General features: G+C 39.3%; 1 protein-coding gene across 5 annotated transcripts in view; it reads right to left on the reverse strand.

Moving 5' to 3' along the window:
- Positions 1 to 6074: 6074 nt before the first annotated feature.
- The window catches only part of LOC109042609 (polyamine-transporting ATPase 13A3), a 49422-nt gene continuing 44005 nt past the window's right edge, over positions 6075 to 11491 (reverse strand). For 4 of the 5 annotated variants that reach the window (XM_019059476.2, XM_072300156.1, XM_072300157.1 and 1 more), the window contains 2 exons: positions 8806 to 9163; positions 6075 to 6318 (listed from right to left, as the gene is read on the reverse strand). The gene's annotated coding sequence lies outside the window, so the exon portion shown is untranslated. The remainder of the gene's footprint in view (positions 6319 to 8805; positions 9164 to 11491) is intronic. The other variant, XM_019059475.2, reaches the window with a different exon arrangement.

Here is an 11491-nt window from a genome sequence, read left to right on the forward strand (position 1 = left end):
ATACGTGATTTCGCACTTTGACCATCAATATTCAACTATTCAAAGCGAAATCCCGCCTATTTGACCTTGTTTTCGGTAAATTCAGCTGAGAGATGGGAGATGAGAGCCTTATACTTAGACTGAATCCTCCCGTATTTTATTTCTTGAGATCAACTGAAATTTAAAATAATACTGCCATACCACCGGAAAGCATGAACTTTCAGCTTCCTGACGGTAGGCATATTATGGCATTTATGGTAGGCATTAACAAGTCCCTGGTAAAAATTGGCGATAGGAGCTGCGTTTCAAAATACCATAGGAATTCTTATAGCCGGCTAAAGAGGGCAATAGAAAATCATATAGCTGGGCTATACGAAGCGATAAAAAAGTATGCAGCTGGGCTATAGTTCCTATCGCCGGGCTTTACACTTTATCGTCATCGGCTATAAAAGGCTATAAGAAATTGTGAAGAAATTCGTGTGCTTTGGAAATCATTAAGTTTGATACGGAGCCAACATAATATTCACAAAACACACATTATATTTTCCTTTAATACATATTTGTTTTCAACAATTAAAATGAGAATAATCCATACAGGATGTGCAAACATTTCAAAATCATGAGTTAAATAACGCTGACTCCGCCAGATTGAATATTAGAGCCTAACACAAAGCGGAGCGGCGACGCACTGGCGCCTACAAACCTAACAGGGATACTACACGCATTGCGCAATGCGTGAAGTATCCCTGTTAGGTTTGTAGGCGCCAACGCGTGTTGCCCGCCTGCCACGGCACTTGAAGCAACTATTTCACACCAGAGGTAATGCACAGTATCATACAAAATTGAAGGCGCTCCAACATACTGGGAATGGCAGGCATCCTTCAAAAGTACGGAGCTTTCCTCGCAAAATAAATCAAGATACTACGGCCCAAAAATAGAGCGGTAGTCTAAAAACTCACTAAGTCCTCGCATCCGTAATTAGTAACGTTTAGCATACTCTTTATCGCCTGGCTGTTGCTCAATCGCCATCGGCTATAAAAGGCTATAAGAAATCGTGCAGCCGGCTATAGAAGCTATTGCAAATCTTACAGCCGGCTTTAGGTCTATGGTATTTTGGTTTTGGAACACAGATTCTACTGCCAATTTTTACCAGGGGTAAGCAATCAATGCATTTCTCGGAAGGTTGACATTGTTGCGATGAAAATTAGTAGTAATATTACTTTATCGGCAGAGTAAGCGACGCAGGAATTAAGTTGAAATGTGAGTGAAGCAAGTAAAGTACCCTCAGTTTGTGTCGCATCTCGTGCGCATTAAACGAATTTAATTTTAACGGCTGCAAGCAACCACTCGGGCTTCATGGATGTACGTGTTGAATATGCACACAATTAAAGGCGTTTTGACACTCACAGGCACTCACCGCTTCGGAGGTACAGCTCTGTGAAGATTTTAAAGAACATGCACCTTTCAATTCTTCGTTTATAGTGCAAAGAGTAGTTTTATGGCCGAAGTGAGGGACCAAGTATTTCCGTTTGCAACATTGCAGAGTTCTTGTCATACTATATTTTTCCTACGAAAAACTTGTCAACGTAATTTCTTGAAAAATGCCTTGATTTTTCTTCTCCATTAAAATATTCCTCATAGATTTCAAGCTATAAAGTTGCCTTGTTTCTGTTCGAAATAATATAATACAGGCGGAAATTTTGAAAGGTCCTTATAAAGATACGTGGATTCGCACTTTGACCATCGAGTTGCTCTACAAATGGACGTGTTTCTATCAAACGGAACTAAGCGCCATCGAGGGAGGAAGGGAGAGGGGGGCTTGAATTGGCGGGTGTTGCGGAACGCGATGCTCGTTCCGTCTTATACTCGCAATGCTTTTCTGTGGCGCTTAGTTCCGTTTGACAGAATGCGCTATCCGGGATTCTAAAATCCTCAAAAGGAACTTAAACTGGCGCTTAGTGCCGTTTAACAGAAATACGTCAAAATCATGGTCAGCACATAGCGATATCAAAACGGAAGCACAAAAGATATTCACATCCTAAGCCCATGTGCAAGTATATATTCGTGCCAAAGTGATGCCTTTGTAGTATAAACGGATAATTGAAGGCGCTCATCTTTCATTTTAGTTGCTGGCAGTACAGCCCGCCACCGCGCTGCGGGTGATGCGGCGAGTGCCAGTGCCCGGAGAATTAAAACGCCTTCACTCCTACGCGTATGCAACACGGACACCCGTGGAGCCCGAATAGTTGCATCCAGGGGTCAACAAGAAATACGTTCAGTGTTCGTGACATGCTACACGAACTAAAGGCACTTCACTTGTATCACCTACACCTCAACCTAATTCCAGCGTTGCCTATTGAGCGGATCAAGTAAACTATACTGATTATTATCACGACATTGTCAATTTTCCGGACAAATTTTTGATTTTTTACATGCATTGCAACGTTGCCTCTATGAAATGTGGACTGCGGTCCCTGCAAGTATTGACGTAAGAAAAACATTCTTCGACTTGAGTCGTATGCATGTTTTTGGAAGGATTACTGCATATTTTTCCCTGGACCCCGATGGGTTCATGATCTATTTCAGAAGATCTTCACGGGATACGGTCCTTTAGGGAAACAAAAGTCACTAATAGGCTCACACATTGTCCACTGAACGAACAAGAGCTTGGATTGAGATAAATGTAAATTTCCGAGTGGATAAATATTTGCGCGCATTGGTACATTTGTTGCCTATCCATCGAAATTGAAGGCGAACTTAAACTGGACGAACCCAGTGAACTTACTTCCTCTCGATAGAAGAAAAGAATAACGCCGTCGTGTCGGAAATGTTTGACACCTTCCTTCTTCATGATTCAGCTCTCTAGTTCCGCAGCTTTTTCTATCTTTTTCGTTTGTTATATACAAAATTAATTAGTTCGACGGTTTTGCCTTCTCTACTCTATTCCGCTGATACTTCACGTGTCAGAAACAAATGGTATGAATACCTAGATAAACGCACTTTAAAAGAAATCAGAGTGAACTAAGTGCAATCTGTCGATGTTTAACATTCAAATATTTTACCAACCTTGGGGTGAAACGCTTAAAATTTGATTCAAGAGGGGCTGGACATACTTTTCGTGGGAGACCTTGCGATAGGTTGCTCCACGAGTTGCCCCCTCCCCTTAAAAAAAAGAAAGAAAAAAAGAAGAAAAAAAACAACTTTGCCAAAGGGCCCCCTTCAAGCTTTCTATCCGTCACTGTTTGGTACCTTTTTTAATTAATCATCAATTATTATTCTAAAATTATTTGTAGAAAATATAAAAAATTTGAGAGATAGTGCAACAAGTATTCTTCCTGATGGGATTATATATTGAGTTCCTGCAATACCAATGTAACATGTAATTTAATTATTTAATGAATGTTGAAAAAATACTAGGAAAGCATTATTTTCCGTCGTTCAACGTCCGCTGAACGAGTTAAACAACTTACTTCCTAGTTATACCATGTTACTTATGGAGGTGCATCGACGTCACTAAACTGTAGGTAATTATAACGCGGATGCCTCAAAATGACAGCGGTGGCTCGTGCAGGCATTCAAAATCAATATTTGTTGTTTTAACACCTGTGATGGGGTCATTTTAGAGATCGTCACATGTCACAAACTTGAATGACAATGACATGGAAAAACACTCATCTCCATTCGCGGTATCGGAAGTTTCCAATCAATTTTATTTTCGAGGGAGGAGACAAATCATAAATTGATTAGAATTATCTGGGATTTTCCTTTGTCTATTCATAAAAAGACAATTTAAAAAAATTGGGTTCTTTCATTTTTTTATATTTTCTCCGAAGAGAGGAGTTACATAGTCGCAGAGCGCACCATAACAACTGTTTCAGATAGAACTTGCACAAATACGTACATATCGATGACCAAAAACACGTATCTCCGTTTGCAACGTTGCTGACTTCCTGCCATTGTTTATTTTTTACCCAGTAATTAGTCAACGCAATCTTTTGAAAAATTCCTTGATTTTGCGACCCTGTTAGAGAAATATTCGGAATGAATAACAAGGCGAGCCATAAAGTAGGCGTGTTTCCCTCAGAAAAACTGAAATAGGGACGGAAATTTTGAAACACGGCAATCGAGATACGTGGTTTTGCACTTTGGCCATCAGATAATTCGATCAATCTGATCTATATCAGAATATCAGATTCTGCAAAAATGTTATCTATTCAGTTTCCTCTTCCGAGCTTAGGGAGGACGCCATAATGAATCTTCAGGCGTTGCCCAATTCTCTTTGATAAAATACAAATTAACTGGGGAAGTTGTGAGTATTTGTCTCCTAATTCTTCTGACAACTTTTTTCGCACTTCAATGTAAAATACCAAAAAATTTCAAGGGGGAAAATGCATAACTTTTCTCAAAAATACATATGTTTTATCCGGGGAAATTGGGCAACTCTCGAATGTAAATACGACGTTTTTCCATAGCACGGCAGGCCTGATCTCCTGTTTTTACTTTCTCGCTCGCCTCGCGGGCAGAGGAAATATTGCGATTTTAATTTTTCCTTGATTAGACGATGGCTATTTCGGAAAAATCTGCCATCTTCAGGTCCTTTTTGATCACTCCTTTGCTAGGTTGTTGGGTACTTTAGTTTTCGAGAATCATTAGGTACAAAAGATATGAATCAATGGGTCAGTTGCGCTGGTCATAGAATCGTGTTTTGATGCTTGATTCTTGTTGATTAGCTAAAAATAATAAGATCTATCAAGTGCAACTCTCTTTGTTCGATGCTAACGGAGATACTGCGCTTTGAAAAATTCGTCGAATGACGTCAACCACCGCGGTAGTGACACCATTGGTTTCTTTTTTCCACCTTGCTTTCATTTGTCAGGGAGTCGCACATTTTCATTGGTTACTCCACGAGAAACCCGGCTGGAAACAAGGTAGAAGAAACCTCAGTGGCGTGGCGTGAATAATCGATTATCGATTTCTCGCCATTTGAAACCATAGTAAAGAATCGATTACTAGGGTGTTCGCTGCGAACACCCTGATAATCGATCTTTTTTCATAGGTTTAAATGGCATAACAATCGATATATCGCAACTCACGGAAACCTAGGGTGTCACGTCCGCGTCATGGGCTGATCTTTTAATACCGCGATTTCGCGGTCAAATATCAGATTAATATCGAACCTAAAAAGTTGCTGATTTGGACTGATCTTGTTACTTTCAGCTGATTTACAAGAATCAAGCAGCAAAACAAGATTCTGTGGCCAGGATAAATGACCCATTAAAAAAAAGAAAAGAAAAAAAAAACGGGGAAAAAACACTATTCCTCGTAACGGTAACAATTTGCACATCTGAATCGCTGTACAAGTTTCTGAGCATCCGTTGTCGTAGCCACAGGGGAAAAACTTGAAACTCGAATTTATCACAGCACGATATTATATGCAACCGTACCGTCAAAACTTAATATGATTTTAAATAACAAATTGAAATTTGCCTCTGGCTGAGATAGAGAAGCAGACAAGTAGCGCCTTGCAGTGTAATTTATAGCATCACTAAAATTTAAAGACCCTTTGAATCAGGGCCGGATTTACCAATAGGCTACATAGGCTGTAGCCTAGGGCGCAACATTCTGAAGGGCGCAAAATCTTTGGGAATTTTTTTTTTTTAATTTAACGAGTCTTTTGTTACTTTCCATTTTCCAAAACCAACTTGCAAACGTAAACATACCTCAAAACTGTTTAAAATTGTGTTTTTTGAAAGGTGAATTTGAACATTTACTTGATACTCAACATCCTCCTTCTGATCTGGAAGGGAGGGGCTCCTGGAGGACACCCCCCCCCCCACGAGAGCGCCTACTTTTAAGGGCGCCACCTTAAGTTTAGCCTAGAGCGCTAAAAATGTAAATCCGGCCCTGCTTTGAATGACCAATTTTTAGCGGACCCAAACGGCTTTTGAATTACTCTTTCAATGAGCAAGACCTCCCTCCAAAGATGATTTATGTGATACCACCGTAGGCTCTTCAATGAGGAAAAGAGGAGGAGGGAAAGGTATTTTGAGGAAAGATCCTTTAAGTATACATTTTTAAAATGATAAAGAGCTTCATTAACAAAGTACAAACTTTATTGTGCGAGGAATTTTACTAAATTTCTCCAAAATTTTACTAATTTCTGAGTTCTTTACTTAAAAAATGTGATCTTTTCTTTCAGCATCTTTCAAACGATTGACCTCATTTTTTAAATTTACGCAGGCGGGCTTTTATCCTTGTTACCACGATGAAAGAAACCGCCTCCCTTACTACCCTTTTTCTTGTTCTTCTTAGGCTTCAGAAATTTTTTTACATTCTTAGCTGAAAAAAAGAAATGAAGCACGTTATCAAAAGAATGCCATCTATTAAAACTTTTCGAAGGAGGATCAGCCATTGAGGGTTTGTAAGAGAGAGGTGAGCGTATTTTTTGGTGTAAGACTGTCAGTTTAGGGACAACTTTTTAATTACAACACCACTTCACACGTTGTGGTGAATATAATATAATATAATATAATAGGTACGAAACGCAAGAAGCTCAATCTTGGAAATCATTTAGTTTTATTAGTATGCATTGTTGTCAGATAATGCTGAAAAAATCACTACTTTCCCCCATTTACACCCCACATAAAAAATTCACTTTCAAACGCTCAACTTGGCAACCGTTATAGTCATATAGTGCTGGAAATCGGCACTTTTTCTCTTTAAGACTCGTGTAAAATATTCATATCTCTCACACAACCTGGTAACCGCTGGGCTATTGTCAAATAGAGCTGAGAAATTGGCTCTTTCCCTAGGGTGTCCCATTTTGAACGTGTGAAAAAAAAATTGCAAAATCAATTTTTCTCTCAAACGACCAGTGGAAGAGTGGAGACAGGGGGTCTTAGAGGAAATGAGGGAGTGCAAACTCCTTGAAGGACTTTGGGAGGGTAGGGGAATTTCCACAATGCGGTTTGAGAAAAAAATTGGGAAATTAGGAAGCAGCATTCTGAGCGATCGGTGCCCGACTGCCCGTCTAAAAGGACGGGGTGGGGAGGGGGGCTAAGTGTCAGGGTGGGTAAAAATTCAGCACTGAGAACCCGCGATTTTAAAATGTGGCATTGTTTCTTTTTGGTCCTCAGATCACGGTCAATGTTTGAACGTCGCACCCTCGCGTGCACAAACACGATGCCCAGAATTCGTAAGAAATGGATCGTCAATAAGCGCAGGATCTTAAAATAATGAATATCGGCACAAGGTATGATCCCCTTCCATCTCTGAATACTGCAATTTAAGTTTTACATTTATGTATTCCATGTGCAATATCCGAAAAAAATGGCTTAAATCTAGGGAAACGCAGATTTTTATCGACTTTTACCGATATTATGTGGAAACGTCGCGCCGCAGTGGGAAGCTCTATAGATGAATACATGTACATAATAACTAGTAATGTGGTCATAACGTATGAAAATTCAAGGTTTGCTGAAATATGCTGAATGAGCCCCGTGAGGAACAGCCTCCGAATACTTAAATTGGTACTCGGTTTTTTGTGTTTTCAGACGATAAAGTATGGCAACATTGGATTTTTTGGGAGGCTTTGAATCCAAAAACTTTTTTAGAGGAAGGATTTGACCACCTACGTACGTTGTTCGCCGTAGGAGTTCAATTCTAGTGTAAGATGAGTCGCCCTTTTTAAACCATTTTAAAAAATGATGAAAAAGAGAAAAATTTAAAAAAAAATTAAACAATGAGCGCAAAGTTGAATATCAATCAACGAAAATTGACCAAAGTGACCCTCTTACACCTCTAATGAACATACTTGAAGGACTTTTTGCTCCTCCGATGGGATCATTGTTAAACAGCGCGTCAAATGCCGCGACATTTAAGTCGATCGACGGTCGAGCAGCGGTTTGAACACAAAATGCTAAAATCGCTGATTTTTGCATTGTGAGAGCTAAGAACGAGAGATTTCTGATCCTCGTGGGTCCAAGCTGTTATTTTTTTCTTAAAATGTAGTATCAGAAGTCTCATTATCCGCCTTTGTGACGTTCTAGCTCGATTGCAATTACCGAAAAAAAAATCTGCAAAATCGCCAAAATCGCCAAAATCGCCAAAATCGCCATGATGAGAAATTGGTAAAACCACTTAAAAAGCCTTGCGGGACCACTTAACCTTTAGCTACGACCCTGAGATTTTTTGTGATTTTTTTTAACCATGAGACAACTTGTTGGCAAGTATCTCTGTTGGATTTCCCAATTTTTTTTTTTAAACGTCCAAAATGGGACACCCATAACTTTCCCCCATTCAAATCCACGAATAAATCCACGAAAGAGCATAAAAAAAGATAACTTTTCGCGCAAACCCGAAGTCAATATCTCAAACCGTTTTAAAATGGCGGCCGATTAAAGTTCAAAATGGCCGAAAATTCTTACCGGTTATTTGTCGATGGATTTGCGCGAAAATCGGCATGCAGGGGTATTTTGACACGAGGAAAACGAATTTAACGTTAGATTTTCAAAAAAACCAAAATTTCCGAAATGGCCGCCGGTTAAAGTTTAAAATGGCCGAAAATTTTCACCTCGGTTTTTTCCTGATGGATTTGCCTAAAACCCTGAAAATTTTAGGGGGGCCAAAAAGTAGCTCCCTTTGACCTAGGAATATCCCTCAAGTTTCAAATCTTTACCTCAATTAGGTAAAAAGTTAGAGGGGGTGGAAGGGACTTTTGGATCACCCTGTATGTACTCTATTGATTTAGTAAAGAAGCGGGTAAAAATTGTCTTAGAGATCATAGGCTCGACATTAAAATCATTGAAAGCATGAAGTAATCCTTACGTCGAAGCGCGTTCGCGACCTTTCGTATGCCCGATGCTGCTGCCCCGACCCATTCCGCGCCTGCTTTGGCCACAGCGCGAAAAGCCTTCTGCCCTTTCCAACTTGATTTTACAACTGCGATGGCTTGCCTTCTTTTAAGAGCGTGGGATTCAGTGTATGACGATGGGTTACCGTTTCCAAACCCATTCATGGTATTTTGTTCCGATTCTCCGCTAAAACCATCTGGACTTTTCCTAATAATGTAAGTTGGACGCTCCATAGATACCTCTGCCGACTTTTGTGACTCTTCGCTGATTGAGCCCATCATGTCGATTTTTGTCATTGCGGGCAATACGGGGCGGCAAGCAGTTCTAATTATCTAATATACAAAGGTCATATCATCAATATCAGTTAAACAACAGTAGCGAGGCGTGAACGATTGACTATCGATTTTTCTCTATTTGAAGCTATGGTAAAGAATCGATTATTACGGTGTTCGTTGCGAACACCCTGTTTATCGATCCTTTTCTATAGGTTTAAATGACGGATCAATTGATTTATCGCAAAGCACGCCACGCCACTGTAAATCAATCAGTTCATCGATAAATCATTTCACATCAGTAATTTAGAAACTTTTACTGAATTTGCGTCTGGAGACCAATACTGCAACCTGATTGTTGAAATTTTGTGGTTGTCGGATAGACATAGATGACATAGGTTAAGGTGGAGCGTAATTGGTCGGCTATGTCTTATCGCTGCTTTATCGTGCCTTTGTCAGGTGGAATAGACGACATACTGTCGGAAACTTTAGAGGTGCCTTTAACTTGTCGAGAGTTCCACCCGACATAGGCACGACATAGGCACGACATAGGCACGACATAGGCACGACATAGGCACGATGAAGCAGCGATAAGACATAACCGACCAATCACGCTCCGCTTTTTAACATATATGTCACCTATGTCTACCGGATAAACACAAAATTTCAACAATCAGGCTGCTGGGGACCGTAATCTGCCGCGTTACGGAAGAACGCCGTATGAGTCTTCAGATGTTGCCAAATTTCCTTTGAAAAATCATGGATTGTCGAGGAAATTTGTTAATATTTTCCTTCCAATATTCGGCCGAGTCTCGATTGTAATTTGATCTGAACGGTCAGAAAATTCCAAGGAAAAGTATCCATAACTTTCTTCAATTAGAAATATTTTGTATAGGAAATTTGGCAACATTCGATAATAAGGGGTTTTTTTTAGCACGGAAGTATTTACACAGCCGTTCCTTGTTGTGTTCCTTCTCTTGAGGTGACCTATTTGATTTGAAATTTCCTCACACCTCCCTTACAGCCTGAAGAGGCCCTTTATAAAAATAAGAACAATTAGTACAATTTTAGTTTTTTTTTTTTTTTTTTTTTTTTTTTTTTTTTTTAAATTCAAACTGAGAATTTGCAGGTGTTTAAAAACCCATGAATTTCATTAATAAATGGAAATTATTGACTGAACAAAGAAGTGTCCACAGCGATTGAGCTAATTAATCTACTACAATACATGTGATTTAATAGGGAATGCTGCCCTATGACGTCGCAAGGGGGTACACTTTTTACTTTAAAAGAGGTTAGTCTCAAATTTCCTGAATTAAAAAATAACAAACAAAAAAAAAAAAAACTGTAAAACTTAGTCAACGATCACATTCAAATGAAATAATGCGTTTTCCCCTTGCATATCGTACTTTATAATAATACTAAAAATGTGAAATCATAAGTGTAGGGTGTCACGCTAGCTCTGATGCCATGATAAGGAAGAACGCCGTATGAGCCATCAGGGGTTGCCAAGTTTACTTCAATAAAAACTTAATTTACTGGGAAAAACTGGGAATATTTGTTTCCAAAAATTTCAGACAATTTTGTAGGCACTTTAAAATAAAATTTCTGAAAATTTTAAGGATAAATATGCATGAATGTCTTAAATAATACATGTTTTACCGAGGGAAATTTGGCAACTCTCAAATGTTCATACGGCGTTCTTCCATAGCAAGGTAGAGCTAATCATGCCACGAGCCGATTTCTCCTTCCTTCCCCCCCCCCCCGCTGCCCTCTCGTACCCACTTTCCCTTAATTTAACTTAATTAGTACTGGTGATAATTTAAATTTTGTACCTCTTCGAATCGAACTAAGTTTCCTCTTTTTCTTGTACCTATTTACAATGGCGAATAATAAATCCCTGGGTCAAAGTTTCGATCTATTATAGTCGGCCTTCACATATATTGATCACTTTTCAGTCACAAGAAACTTTACGCTGCATTACCAAGATGTAAATCAAGACATGATTCATAAAAATTCGAAAAAGGGGGTGGGAATAATTCGAATAATATTATTTATAGTATTACTTGACCGGTAACTTTTGATTTCTCAATTTATTTTCTCTATATATTAGACGCGCGAAGCGCTGGAGGGTTAGGCCGCAAGGCAGCAGGGGACTCAGCCGCCTGGTTTGTGGTTTCCCATTACTATTTAAAATGGCTGCATATGATTCGAATTATTTGGCGCTGGAAAAAATGACCATGGAGAGAATGATGATTCCACCAGAAAGCGTGGGGGGTTTTGCAAATATCGCATGGAGTTTTCTTTTTGATATCATTAACCCTATCCATCCGAAAATCATGATAATCGTTTGCATGGATCTAGCCACGGTGTAATGCAGTTGAATTTTAA

Source organism: Bemisia tabaci, chromosome 4 (assembly GCF_918797505.1).
Source record: "Bemisia tabaci chromosome 4, PGI_BMITA_v3".
Classification (NCBI taxonomy): domain Eukaryota; kingdom Metazoa; phylum Arthropoda; class Insecta; order Hemiptera; family Aleyrodidae; genus Bemisia; species Bemisia tabaci.